Genomic DNA, 15,181 nt, shown 5'->3' on the forward strand with positions numbered 1-15,181 from the left:
ATGAGGACATCAGAAAAAACATTCTGTTTCATGATTTTACAGGGGGCAATGAGAACAGAATCCAACTTTAGAAAAAGATTGCTCTTGGATTTGACAATACTATTCAATAGACCCTTTGTTTTAAAAGGTAAGATAGGTCCCAGGCATGAGGTGCCTGGCTAGTTCAGTCAGTGGAACATGAGACTATTGATTTTGGGGTTGTGAATTCAAGAGCCCTATGCTGGGTGTAGGTATTACTTAGAAATAAAACCTTTAAAAATAAAAACAAAATACAGATCCCAGGCAAAATTTAGAATGGGGACATTAAAAATAAAGAATCTAAACTGTTCTACAAAATAAAGTAAAAATATATTTCCTCTGAGGAAAAACTATTTTGAAATAAAAAATGATTTGTATTACCTCTGTGTTGTCCTCAGAAAGGAGACCAGGCCAGGGGAGGGGGAGGGAAACAGGAAGTTGGGGTGACCAGGAAATGGAAGGAAGATTTGAAAGGAGAGACCGATGCCCATCAACAGAATGGGGAGTAGGAGCCCAAGGAAAGAGTCAGTCAGGAAGGGATTTTCTGGGATGGCAAACTAGCTTTAATAATGTCATGTGACCCATATCCTTTTTTTAAGTTATTTCCTATCCCGTTCTGCAAATTCTTTCCACCATTCCTAAAAATTCAATTAACTTAGGGGTGCTGGGGATAGTGATGGAAATGGCATGAAATGGACCAGCAAAATCCGTGTGACATGGAAAAACAGACACAGGATGTCACAAGGATTCAGTAAAGGCCTGGTGCAGGATTTTGGAGAAGTTATAACAGACAACCAACATAATATAAGTAACTTTTGTCCCCACCCCAATCCCATAGTCATTGATAGTTTAAAAAGTCAATGGCTTTTCTGTAACCAATGTGGGTGAGAGCTTGACTTATTTAGCCTGTATATTAAAAGCAAATGTTATTACCAGATACTTGGAGGATCTGGGGATCCGCAGTTTACATATAAATCAACAAACTGATCTATTTATGCTATATTTGGTACTTTTTCCTAATGTTGTACTCCAAGAAGAGAAATGATCAGCTCAAGGGATTTGGTGTTAAGGTTCTTTTAGCATACTGGCAAGCTGCTTTCAAGATGCTTGCACCAATTTATAATCCCACCGTCACTGGACAAGAATGCCTAAAGACACTGATTATTGTAACTGAAATCTGAAAGAATGGTGCTGTCAACAATGATATCCACACTGGTCTAGAGATTTTCTAGGTGTTTACATTCTGTCATCTCGGCTGACAAGATGCTCAATCAGACGTTAATGAAACATAATTGTTTCTTAATGGAAGGCCTTAAGATCTCATGAAAGAGTGAAACATTCATAACCTAAAATTAATGCAAAGGAGAAAACAAGAAGTCTGTCTTTAACCACAATGGATCTATTATGTTTCTCATTTACCACATTTCACATCTTCTGGTTTTACCTTGGAAGTGAGTAAAGAGAATACAAATCATAATTCTTTCTCTTTGGAATTCACTGCTGTGTGCCTTCTCCTCTCCCGGTCTCTGTATCCAGGGGAAAAAAATCTGACAGCTGACTGTTCTTAAGAAACCACATGATTAAAAGAAGCAAATAAAACACTTTGATTATGAGCCACATACTTACCCATAAATGAATGCTTTAGAAAATAATACATTTGTTTGCTAATTTTCCATGAACATAAACATTAACAATACTCTGCTAATTGCTATGTGAAAATATGCATGGCAGAAAAAGAAAGAGTAGCAGGACCCTGGAGCTTTCACAATAAAGTAAGAGTTATCTAGGCTTTTTAACCAACACTATTCTTTTCACCAGACCTGAATCTACATATTCTAAAACCTACAATTTTCCCTGGTGGTTTAAGAGGTTATGAATGTCTAATTGGTCAGCCTGGTGACAGGACGTAGGTTGCAAACCAGACCAGGACAGAGATTTTACTTACATTGCATTGGGAAGGTTCTGTTTCTCCCAGATGCTCCTACTTAGAACAGCTTTCAGAAGAAGAAGAAAAAAATTTTTTTTTCAAAATTGTAATGTCTAAATAGAAGAGAAAGAAATAACAAGAAAACAATATTCTTTTTTTGGAAACAAAATTTTTTGTCAACATCTTTATGGTAATACAAGATAATGTAGACAGTTTTGTTTTAGCAAGAACAATTGTCAAAAGTTTAGCAACTTTGAACATTCATAAATCATTTCAATTCCCTGAGGCTTTTATAAGTTTTGATTGTTCAAAGATAAGAAGGATCTGGCTCAACTCTAGAGACATTTGGTGTTTCGTATTTTGTTTTGTGTCTGAATGATAGATGTGTGAACATGGGTGGTTACTATAAGTCCCTAATCATGCATTTGGACACATGAATGGGATTTAACAAATTGTCTTGCATAGAATGGGCGAATTCCCATCATGCCGATCCAATAATGAAGTTCCCAGGAGGCTGGCTCACAGCCTCCTCTGACCCACTGCTGCATGCACAGAAATTGAGGTTACACCATGGACGAGGGGGGATATCTCGATTATTCTCTGAGTCTTTTTTGATGTGTGATTTGGCAACAAAGGAAATGATCCAAATAATTTTATGTATGTACATATATATACATATATATATGGATTTTTATTTCTTAATGTACCTCCTCCTTCCATTCATTGCTTCCAACCATCCTTCAACCTCTTAGTTTCTCTGGTATTGAGAACCCTCAAAGGTCATTTACACAAGTGATAACTTCCTTCCTCATTTGAAAACAAGTGTTCTTTAAAAAAATAAAAATTTAAGAGAAAATTTTAAAATGTTCTTCTTAGTCTGTTTGAAGTTAGAGAAGGGAAGGATCTCCAGACTATGCAATGTTATAAACTACCATTTGAAGTATGAATTAGGGAAAAAGAACCTAAAGTTTGTCTGCACAGAAATTGTTTTCTGTTTCTAGAATTTTGTTACTCATTTTGTACAAAGCTTAACAAGTGTGGTTGACACTCTGATAAATTCACTCCCCAGCCCACCAGAGTGGACTGTTCAGAATTTCTTATGACACCACATCTATCCTCACCCATCCTTATCTAAACTCAGCTTTATGATATGTTTCTTTTTTTTTAATTTTTTAAATTTATTTATGATAGTCACAGAGAGAGAGAGAGAAAGGCAGAGACACAGGCAGAGGGAGAAGCAGGCTCCATGCACCGGGAGCCCAATGTGGGACTCGATCCCGGGTCTCCAGGATCACGCCCTGGGCCAAAGGCAGGTGCCAAACCGCTGCGCCACCCAGGGATCCCTTATGATATATTTCTGATAAAGATGAGGATGATATCCATGTTTCCAAGGCCAGGAATGTTGTGCATAGGAGAGCAAGAAATAGTAGAATTAGAACCTTTAGGTACATGTTTTGTTTGGTGCACTTGCTCTTGTCGAAAGCCATCGTTGAGATATTCAAGCTGATATGAATACAACTTTTAGGGCCATTTTTTAATGTTCTTCTGACATTTTTGTATTGGGAAGAGACAAGGAGAGACCTCAAGGGTTAAAGGAATATGCTATGACCTGGAAAAATAGGCTCTTCAGATAAGCCTGTCAGCTTTAGAAATGTGTGGCACATGTGCTGGTACAGTAAAGACATTCGGTTCCAATTTCCTCACATCACGCATCATTCTGTCTCAGTCTTAGATGATCTTCAACACAATATTAGAGGTGCCAAGGAAATAATAAAAGAACGAGAGGGGAAAAAAATCAAACCCCAGCGACAACATAGCAGCCAGTGAGTCAAGAAGCTTGTTGACTAGGTCTTTAATGAGTACTCCTACAGGCAGCAGAATATCCATCTGGGCGTCTGGGGCTTGACACAGTGGTGAGAAGCACAACCAGCTCCCTCTCTCATCTTCTACATCCAAACTGAAAAAAAAAAAAAAGGGATAAGTTATACATTTGAAAGCCAAACTCATAAAAGGACAAAGTGACAGTTTGTGCCATCTTCATTCAGTATCCCAGGGGAGTTCCCTAAATAAATGGGGGACTTTGGGGCAGTATATAGCAAAAGACCTCCCAGAACAATCTGGAGATGAGAGAGGCCTTATTACACACAGACTACGCTGACAGGAGAACCTGCAAAATCAAACAGGCCAAATGGTTGCTACTACCTCTATGTCTTGTGGAGATGGAAGCCTTTATAAAATTTAGAGTGGTCAAATGTTAATCTACTGATTCAGAATATCTCCTCATCTCTTCCTCAGATATGTGTGAATAGACATGAGCACATACTCACACACACATACACACACACATAAACACATTGCTTTTATTTTTACACTTCTCTATTGACCATGGTAAGAAAATTGTCATTTTTATCAAATTCCCTGTTCAAGCAACACAAAGAATTGTTCAAAGGTTTTGAAAGTTGAGGTGTTTTCTGGTTGATGTCTTATGCACATGTACATCAACAAGAGCAAGACCATTTTGTGTTCCTCTTGAGAAGTGAGAATTGCAGAGTGCACTGGTGCATATTTAGTATCTCATCCAGGGCTTCTATTTCAGTACTGCCTGGAATCATCAGCCAAGATGCTCTTGAAGGAGAGAGCTTGCTTTTAGCCTGTAATTCATTTTCATTTTCTTTCATTTTACTTAAGTGTGCATAAACTGCTAAATAGAGCAAACGAGTAGTTGTAAAAATCTGAGGACCTTTGACCCAGAGCTCTCTAATTTATTTTTCCCTACCGCCAGAAAGAAAAATAGAAATAGTGAAACCAAAAATATTGTTATACTAGCTCACATAAGCTTGTGTGGTTTTTCATCTTTTGTTTAAAAAAAGAGACTGGGAGCAGAAAATCTTAACACGCTACCCAAGTTAGATCAAGTCTCTATAACTGACCCCAGCAGCACATCTTGCTGGCCACAGTGAAGATATAATATGGGCTAGCATGAATGATGAATCCATCATCATAAATAAAAACAACTAAGCAGTAAATAATTTTACCTCTGATCTTTCCAAAAATCATAAACCAACAAGTTTAGTTTCAAATAATAACATAAAGGGGACATGCACAAAGGAAAACCCAAATAATTATTTATATAGAATTGCAACACTTTTCCAAAACTAAAAGAAATCAGACTCACTCTTCACTGCTATTCAGTGCTCTTGAGACTCAAATTGTATTTCTTTCTTTTTAAAAAATTCTTTTATTGAAGTGTAATTAATACAATATAGTGATCCAACAATTCTATTATTTCTTAGTGCTCATCCTGAAAAGGTGTACCCTTAACTCTCTTTATCTACTTTCCCATTCCCTTACCCACCTTCCCTCTGGCAAGCCCCAATTTGTTCTCTATACTTAAGTCTTTTCTTGTCGTTTGTCTCTTTTTTGTTCATTTGCTTTGTTTCTTAAATTCCACACATATGAGTGAAATGATATGGTATTTGTCTTTCTCTGCTTACTTCAGAGAAGTAAGAGCCTTATACCCTGTAGGCCAATCCATGCTATTGCAAACAGCAAGATCTCATTCTTTTTTATGGTTATATTAGGAAGATGAATCAGTTGGGGGAAAAATGCAGAGCTAAAAGGGAACTTAGCCTCAACTAGTTCCTTACTCTATAGCTGGTCAGGAGTGAAGCCTACACTAGACTTCAAGCCCCCAGATTAGTCAAGGTCTTTCACGAGGGTGCCTTTCTCTTGATTATTTATATATATTTTTTCTTTTGCATTGTTTTGTTTTAGATAGTTGTGTTGCTTTAACTCTTGGCCTTATCCCTTGTTATTGAATATTATGACTCTTCACCTAGAAGGAATTAGCATGAATGTGTTTAAGGCTTCATAAGGTAGTGTAAAAACAGTTAAGATTCTGATAGCCTTAGAAATTCAGAGCATAGTTCTACTTTGATTCATTCACATTGGATCTGGATGAGAGTCATGATTGTCTCTTCTTACCTTGGTGTAGGACCTGCTTTCTCCAGGCAACATTTTGGTCAAAACAGTAAGATAGCAGAAAGAAAGAGCTACTGTCTTCACAGGTGATTTCCTTCTTTAAGTCATGCTTTAGAGTTTTTGGAGTTTTCAGCTCTCCTCGGTGTAGATAACATATGCACTTGGGTATCTCCCTCATCAAGGTTCCCTGTCCACATAGGGGATGGAGTTTCACATCACTCATCAATGCCTGTCATTGCCAAGGGTCTATCTGACATGCCTATTGAACGTGGAAGTGCTTAAGTATGCCAGTGACTAGCAAGGCTATGTTAAAAGAATACTTTTCAACTAGCCCAGACGCCCTAGTACAGTCAGTTCTGATAACTAACGAATTTTTTTAAATATCTAAGAACTTGAATTTTGAAACTTGAAATCAGATTTAACACAGTAGGGATACCTGGGTAGCCCAGTGGTTGAGCGTTTGCCTTTGGCTCAGGGTGGGATCCTGGAGTCCTGGGATCAAGTCCTACATTGGGCTTCCTGCAGGGAGCCTGCTTCTCCCTCTGCCTGTGCCTCTGACTCTCTCTCTCTCTCTCTTTCATTCTCTGTGTCTATCATGAAAAAACAAATAAAATCTTTAAAACAAACAAACAAAAACCCAAATTTAACACAGCAAATAAAAAGCACAAAAGAGCATGGAATAATTTGTACTATATAATGTATATTTCTGCTTCCTTAAAATTTGCCTGTGAAACAATGCAGTATCTTTCATATTCACAACATTATCTCTATTGGTTCCAATCTTAAAGATGCTCTGATAAATCTTCTTTCCTCATTTCTGTCTTTCTTGATCTCAGTTTTGTTGTACTCTTCGCTCACTACTTACCTATACATGAAAGTCCAACATAGTACTGTAATGGCTTATAAATTCTGCTTCCTGAGTAAGGCTTTCAGGTCACAATTCCCAGGCCCCATGTCAGACAAGCAGATAAAGCAGCTGAGTCTTCTGAACATCTGGCTTTGCACAGATGACATACTAAACTCCTGGCAGGGTCAGCCAGTTACCAGGAAATGTTTCCCAACCGTTCTTCTCACTTCCCTCGGTTCCTCTCGATGTCAATTTTGTGGACCAGCCAGATTTTCAGCTTTAGATATAAGTATGACCTGAATAAAAGCTGGGCCTGTGTTCAATTGCATATCTAACCCTTTCCCTGATTCTGCTTCTATCCTGACAACATGACAGCCACCCCTGTTTCCTCTTTCCAGAGTCAGATCGCTGCAACACAGGGCCAGGGTAGGGGCAGTTCCCAGGGTATGCTCCTGTCCTTATTTTCTAGGGAAGAGAGAAACACAGAATTCTCTATAGTCAGATTTTCTTTTACTTCTTTGTAGAAACAGCTCTCATCCTAACCCATACCGAAGGTTCTGGAAAGTTTTTGGCTCTCCAAAGGCAAATAACACATTCCTCCTGGGTAGTTTAAGCATCTTAGATTCCCCCAAGCCACATTTCTTCAACAACTGTCAATCAGTGCCCATGGTGCCTGTTCGTTTTAAGGAAAAGCAGTGAATGAAGGAGGGGAAAGGGCTGACTCTAAAGCCTGCCAAGAAGTAAAGACACTGCTTAGAATTTCTTAATAAGGATAAATTAATGAAAGCAATTCACTGAGTGTTTTCTGTATGTCACTACTGATGAGGTTTTATGGGTGTGATATCATAATTTGGCTGTCTTTGACCTGCCCCTCCTGGCCATTCTAAATTCTGCAGACATTATGCAGATATCTTGCCAGCTAAGAGAGCTGAATGCCAAAGGCCTGCTTTATTTGGGCAGAAATCAAAGGCCCTGCGGATTGAAGGAAAGGCAGGCACAGTTACTTTCCCCAGCTCCAAATTGCTCGGCTGTGGCTAGAATCTGTTTGTAAATATAGCTGGAGTTTGAACTAGCCTCCCCCCAAAGACAAATGAATTTCCAAGCATGTTTGTACTTGCAAATGCATGATGTTATACACTTCATGCCATCTTAATCCCTATTAAACTAATCTGAAGTCATGTCAGGCCAACCTTCCACAGTCAAATGGATTAGACAAGCCAATTGATCAAATATAGGAAAAGACCAAGAGCTTTTCCTGTCTGGCACCCATGCATTTAAAGCATCATTTTCACACCAATATTTATTCTTTTCCATTCTTTTGGGTTTCAGCATATTCACAAATGAAATCACTTACTTGAAAATGGCAACTAAAAAAAAAACTAATGCGGAGTCTGAAATTCATGTATTTCTTAAATACATATGAGAAAAATGAAAAATATTATAAAACCCTCAACTGAGTTTTGAAGAACTACTGACATTTCATGAAAAAAAATTGAGAAACATTCAACCTAAAACAATTTGGCATCAAACCCTATATTTTCCTTTATTCTTGCTATGCAGGACAATGGAAATCCACAGGGATTGGCAAGATTGGTGGTGACTGAATCCAAATAATACAATATTTTTACAGTAGTTCCTTTGTGTTTTTGTTTTGCCTTGACTACTTCCCTATATGTTAATGCCAGCACCAAAAGGGCGGATTAGAAACCATTTTTTAGTTTCATAGACTACAAATGGCATCGCCAATGCTGGAAAACATAAGTGTCAAAGCAATATATGCCTCGCCACATCTCAAATTTCAACAAAAATATTTATTGGGCTCCATTTAAAAGAATATAGTACTCATCTCTGCCTCACAGTAGCTCCTGCCACCTGTTTTTCTTTTTTCTGTCCCTCTAACCTCTAAGCTCTCTGTCCTTCAGCCAATTCAATCTGCTAACAAAATATTTAACTGCCGCATCACCATCTTCTCCCCTGTCCATTCATGAGGATTCTACTGCCTTTCAGATTACAACTGTATTAGGTCAGTAATTCTGTGAGTGTATAGAGATTGTGGTTACCCTTATTCCTTAATTTATTTCTAAATATCCTTTTTTCCATGTGTCTTTTTTTTTGTCTACATCCAGTCTCAAAAGAAAGCTTCTATATATTATTATGGATTTTGGTAGTAACTTTCCAGACTGTAAAATCTTTACAATCACTGGGCAAACCAGGCAATATGGACTATTGAAATTATTTGGGAAATGAAGAGGAAGTGTTAATGATCAATACTTTAAAAAGCCAAAGGAAATTATTTTTTAGATCATCACTAATTTTACCCCACTACACACCCAAAAAGTCATTAAATAGTTAAAGCTTAAGCCCAAGTGAGGCTGCTAGTGACAGCTTTAACCACCCTGCTGCTGACAAAGAAGCTGTTGAATAGTAGAGCCTAGGAGGTGCCTGGAGAATAATAGTTTTTTACATATTTTACATGGTGCAGGAAGCCCTGTTGAGGTGGCACTCGACAAAGAAGTTTTCTTCTCTCAGAAAGTTAAGAAGATATTTGAAATCATTCCTATCACTTCTGTGTGTGGACCAAGAAGATATTCCCAGGCAGCTTTGCCAGACTTGGCAGCACCGGCTCCTATGGCAAGCTGTGTTTCAGCATTTGTTCAGTGGTAGAAACAGCTACAGCTGGAGGACTTTAGCTGATGAAAACTTTGTACTTTAAAGCCTAACTCTGGAGCAATTGCTGACGGATACTTTGGTTTCTCAGCAGTGTATCTATCAGGATGGGAAGGGTGAAGGTAGATCTGGCTGGGACACATTTTATGAAAGACTCAGAAAAGGATGACTGAATGGCAGGACAGGGAAAGAAAAAGTCTGTTTGAAAGTCTAGCAGGTAGACCTTCCTTTGCCAGTCCCACCTAAGTGATTCACAATATCTCAGTAAAAAGGGTTGGCCATTAACACTAGAATCATATATTTATCTCTATTCTTTGAAACTTCAATGATTTTTTTTAATAAACCATAGAGGATTCTTTCCATAGTGCTGGTTGAGGCTTCAACTTCTTGTTTTCATCACCCCTCTCAAGTGTAGTTAAGTTGTTACTTTTACTATGTTTAAAGAGAAACAGAAAACAAGAACAAACTCTCTGGGTTCAAATTCTAGTTCTGCTACTTATACTCTGTATGACCTTATACAAATAACTTAAGCTTTTCAAGCCTCTGATTCTATAAAATTGAGACAATAATAGACTCTGTCTTATATGGTTGTCTGAGGATTAAGTGAGACAAATAACATAAAGTACCAGCATAGTACCTGGAATAAAGTAAGTGGTCATTCATTGATGTGACATAGTTATTTAGTCTCTTCTACATGCCAGGTATTAGGCTAGGAACTGGGTTGGCAGTGGTGAGCCAGACATATTGTCTGACCTGAGAGAGCATCCTCATTAGAAGAGGAGATATACTTTGATTAAAAACACTGTACAAAGGATGTATTATAAATTATTGTAAATATACACTTATAAAAGGACTATCTACATGACATATATGGTATTATACGAGATAGAGAATTAACTCAGGGTCAGGGGATTCTTTACTAGGGAATTTAGCAGTTGAACTGCAAACTAAAGGAAGAGTGGATTTAGATATGTAAGCTGGAGGGAAGAGCATTCCAAGACAACAGGAAGACATGTTTCAAAACCTCTGAAGGTGGGCTTGAAAGTAGGGCGTATTCAAAGGGATACAGATGCAATGAAACGCCGGGACACCTGCACCCCGATGTTTATAGCAGCAATGTCCATAATAGCCAAACTGTGGAAGGAGCCTCGGTGTCCATCGAAAGATGAATGGATAAAGAAGATGTGGTTTATGTATACAATGGAATATTCCTCAGCCATTAGAAACGACAAATACCCACCATTTGCTTCAACGTGGATGGAACTGGAGGGTATTATGCTGAGTGAAGTAAGTCAATCGGAGAAGGACAAACATTATATGGTCTCATTCATTTGGGGAATATAAAAAATAGTGAAAGGGAATAAAAGGGAAAAGAGAAAAAAAATGAGTGGGAAATATCAGAAAGGGAGACAGAACATGAGAGACTCCTAACTCTGGGAAACGAACAAGGGGTGGCAGAAGGGAAGGTGGGCAGGGAGTGGAATGACTGGGTGAGGGGCACTGAGGGGGGCACTTGATGGGATGAGCACTGGGTGTTATTCTATATGTTGGCAAATTGAACACCAATAAAAATAATTTATTAAAAAAAAGAAAATAGGGAGTATTTAAGAATCTTTAAAACATTGATGTTTCTGAAATAATGAATGCAAGGAAGACAGAACTAGAATACAATAAAGATATGGTAGTGGTCAGTCCACAAATGGCCGTGCATGTCACTTTAAAGAATTTTCTTTTTATACTAAGAGCAATGAAGAATTTCAAGCAGGTGGGAAAATCAGATTTGTGCTTAAAAACAAAAATAAGCCAACAGAAAAACAAAAAAATGTTCTGGATGCAACATGGGAAACAGACTTGTTGTGACACGAATGAATTCAGCAAAAGCACTAGGAGCCCATTGTAGTACAGAGGCAGTAGCAACACAAAGAGAGAAATAGAAGTGGAAAAAAAATAAGGGAGATATTCAGAAGGTAAAGCTGACTCGAAATTGTGGTAGAAATGCACAGAGGGAGAGAAGGAAGTGTCAAGGATGGTCTGATTTGGGTAATTGACTGGATGGTGAATTCTTTCATTGAAACCCATGGCACTGGAAGAGAATGAGATCTAGAAGTGTGGGAGGTGAGATCGGGTGAAAGGAAGCAATGAAGAGAGAGTTCATACATTTTGTTTAGTCACTTCAAGTCTGATGTTCTTTTGAGATATCCAAGTAAACATGTGAGGTGGATAGTTTGATATGTGGTTCTGGATTTAAGAAGCACACTGTAGGCTGAAGATATAGATATTTGTTAAGATTCAAGTATGTGGACATTGCTGACATAGAGTTGGTAACTATACCTTTGAGGAGAGATGGTTTCTAGGGAAATCCAACATGAGAAGAGGACCTAAATTTTTTACAACATGAAGATCAAGAAGACATTTGAAAAGTTCACCAGGGATGGTTTCAAGGGACTAAGACCTGGGATATGACTGGTTACTTGGGGCCCAGCAGTCAGAAGGGCCCCATACTTGGTTTCATACTCTGTGGTAGTGATCTTGAAATCCTTACTTATTTTACTGTTGAACTTGTGTTTGGATGGTGAAGTCAGATAGGGCAATAGAGCTTATGTGAGAGCAAAGGAGACCGGTGCAATATGTGGGTTTGCCATCTCGTGCTGTGCGGCTCTCATGTAGTACATGCCCCATGAGCACAGACCTCTGATGTGAAGGTCAGTGAGACTCAAAGTAACTACACAGTAAATATGTAGCATCCTCAACCGAGTAAGCCGATGGCCCTGACAGGCCACACTTTCTGTTGGAACCAGAGTTTGTTTCAAACGCAGGAGTGTGGCATCCTAGGACACATAAGTGGCCAAAGAACCTTATGATATCTTTTCCTACTCATATTGCTTTCCTGTATTAGCCAACCATTTAGGCTGAAAATTACAGCATAGCAGGAAAGGGAAAGATAAACTTCTCTTTTCAGTCCTTTCTTATTCATAAGTAATCCAAAAGTATAGGGAGTTGGTAGGATGTAATTTTATCACAAAGTGAGAAAACAGATCAGTTTAGTGAGTTTTATGCAGCATTTCTGTTGTTCTGGTAAGTACAAAATGCATATGCACCTATGAGCCACAAGATAGGAATTTTCTAATTTCAGTGATTCCACATATGAGCTAAAAGGTCTTATGTTTGCCTTGAAACAGGCATTGCACAACATAAAGATGAATGATAACATTCATACTAATAATTTAAAATGTTGATTTTTTTTCCTTTACCTAGAAAAATTTTACATAGCAAACAGAAGCCCTGTGACAAGAGGGAAGTTGTGGAATAAAGGAAAAAGCTTTAGGATTTAGACTCTTTAATGACATTTTTTTGCTCTTTTTGAATAAGAGGCCCCCGGTGGAACTTACATAGAAAAGATGGGCACCAATGATATGAAAATTGTAAAGAATCTACAGAGTTCAAAAATTTCATGGAGTTTCATGTGAAAGTACCTAAGACTTTAATTAAAGCACTCCAGAATGGTTGAAAGGAAATTTATGCCATATTAGGGAAAAGTGAAAAGGGCACTGTAACCAACTTACCTAAGTATACAACTAACAGGTGTGAGAAGTTGTGGGGAAAGGCCGGGCCAAAATTCGCACTCATCTATACAGATGCCAATAGCCTAAATAGTAGAATGGATGAGTTGAAATGCTTAGCAATAAGAGGAAACCTGGAAATAAATTGTCATAAAAACTTGATGTATGAAAGGGGCCAGTTAGACATGGTGCTATTTATTTACAAACTCTACAGAAAGGTTAGGAAAGTTATAAGGAAAGTACACTTTTTCTTGAGATCATAGATGTTTTTCTGCACCTGAGGGGTTTTATTTCAGTACACATGTGACTTTCCCAAAATATCCTCATTTCTTTAAAAGACATATTTTATTTTATTTGCCTCTTTGGGTAAAGGTTGACTGAGGTAATTTATTTTATTTAATAAGACAACAGAACTTTATGAAGTTTTGCATGGGAAGTCAGCTAGCTCAACCTGTGGTCAAGTGACTTCTCATAACAGCTTTGCAGCACTTTTGATCCTCTTTTAGGAATAAATGTGTGCAAAGGTTTGTTACAAAGATGTTCATTGTCATAGTATTTTATTCACAAAAAGTAAATAAATAGATAATTAAACAGGTGATTAAATAAACAAATTTTGAGCATTCCATATAATGGAATTCCATGTATTTATAAAACTGATACTGTAGATCACTACATAAAATATAGTAAGAATATATATTTCAAAAGACATTATACCATGTTGAATGTAAAAAAATAAACTATGCAACATTATTTGTAGTATGACCTCACTTTTCTTAAATACAGTTTCATTGAAAAAAATCCACAGAAGTCTATGAATATATATATGCCAAGTGTAAATAAGGGATGACTTCCCATGCTAGATTGTGGTTAATATTTATTTACTTTTCCTTTCTCTGCCTTTATGTATTTTCTAAATTGTATACCATAAACAAATTTTCATTTTAAAATTTTCCAAAGCACCAAAAATTATTTTTTTAAAAAAGATTTCATTTATTTATTCTTGAGAGACAGAGAGAGAGACGCAGAGACACAAGCAGAGGGAGAGGCAGGCTCCATGCAGGGAGCCTGAAGTGGGACTCGATCCCAGGTCTCCAGGATCATGCCCTGGGCCAAAGGTAGGTGCTAAACCGCTGAGCCACCTGGGCTGTCCCAAAAAATTATCTTAAAAAGCCAATAAAAAGTGCCTCAGTATAGTTACAAATGACTACATGTCTTTCAGGGGTTATTTACGAATACCACAACTGCAAATATTAAATCCACAATGGCATACAGTTTCCTGCTGGAGTTGCAAAGTCGAATACCTATAGGGCTAAACAAAGACAGTAAGTGATGAGTGTGGAGAATGGAAGAAAATGTCCTTTTAAGAGGCATTTGAAGGGTAGTAGAATACACTGCCCTAAAATATGCCACTTTATAGGAATTAATTTGAGCTGAATGCAATTGAAGAGAAGCAGATAGAAGAAAAGCTGTTACTGCTTCCTTATTTGCCTGAAAGCAGGACATATATTGGTAAAGGTATCCCACCTCCCCTCTCTACCAAGACAGATACAAATTAATCACCAGAGACAACTCTAGGCCCTTATCAGCTCAGAGACAGCACCAGAGGAAACTATATAAGAAACTTTACCATCTGGCTTTTACCTTCCATTAGTTCCATAATATACACAGTTGACTCTTGAATGACATGGGTGTTAGGGACACCTGTCCTCTGTGCAGTTGAAAATCTGCATGTTTGGTTTGCCCCAAACTGAACTGCTAATAGCCTACTGCTGCCTTACGGATAACATGAACAGTGGATTAACATGTATGTCATATGGTATATGTATTATATACCATATTCTGTAAGACAATAAGCTAGAGAAAAGAAAACGTTATTAAAAAATCATAAAGAAGAAAATACATTTACAGTACTGTACTGGATTTATTTTTAAACATTTGTCTATAAGTGGACCCATGCAGTTCAAACCTCTTGTTCAAGGGTCAAATGTAGTATTTACCTTCCCACAATTTGCTACCCTAGAAATAGTCCCTTTCCTTTGTCTTGTCTCCTCTCTAAAAATGCATTGCTCTTTCCTTAAGATGCCAGATAAGCTCAAGTTCTAACCACCCTTTTGAGTCACTCATCACTGAGTACTGCCCTGTATATGTGTGATACACATGTTAATAAACTTGTTTCTTTTT

This window comes from Vulpes lagopus, chromosome 23, assembly GCF_018345385.1.
Source record: "Vulpes lagopus strain Blue_001 chromosome 23, ASM1834538v1, whole genome shotgun sequence".
NCBI classification, from domain to species: Eukaryota; Metazoa; Chordata; class Mammalia; order Carnivora; family Canidae; genus Vulpes; species Vulpes lagopus.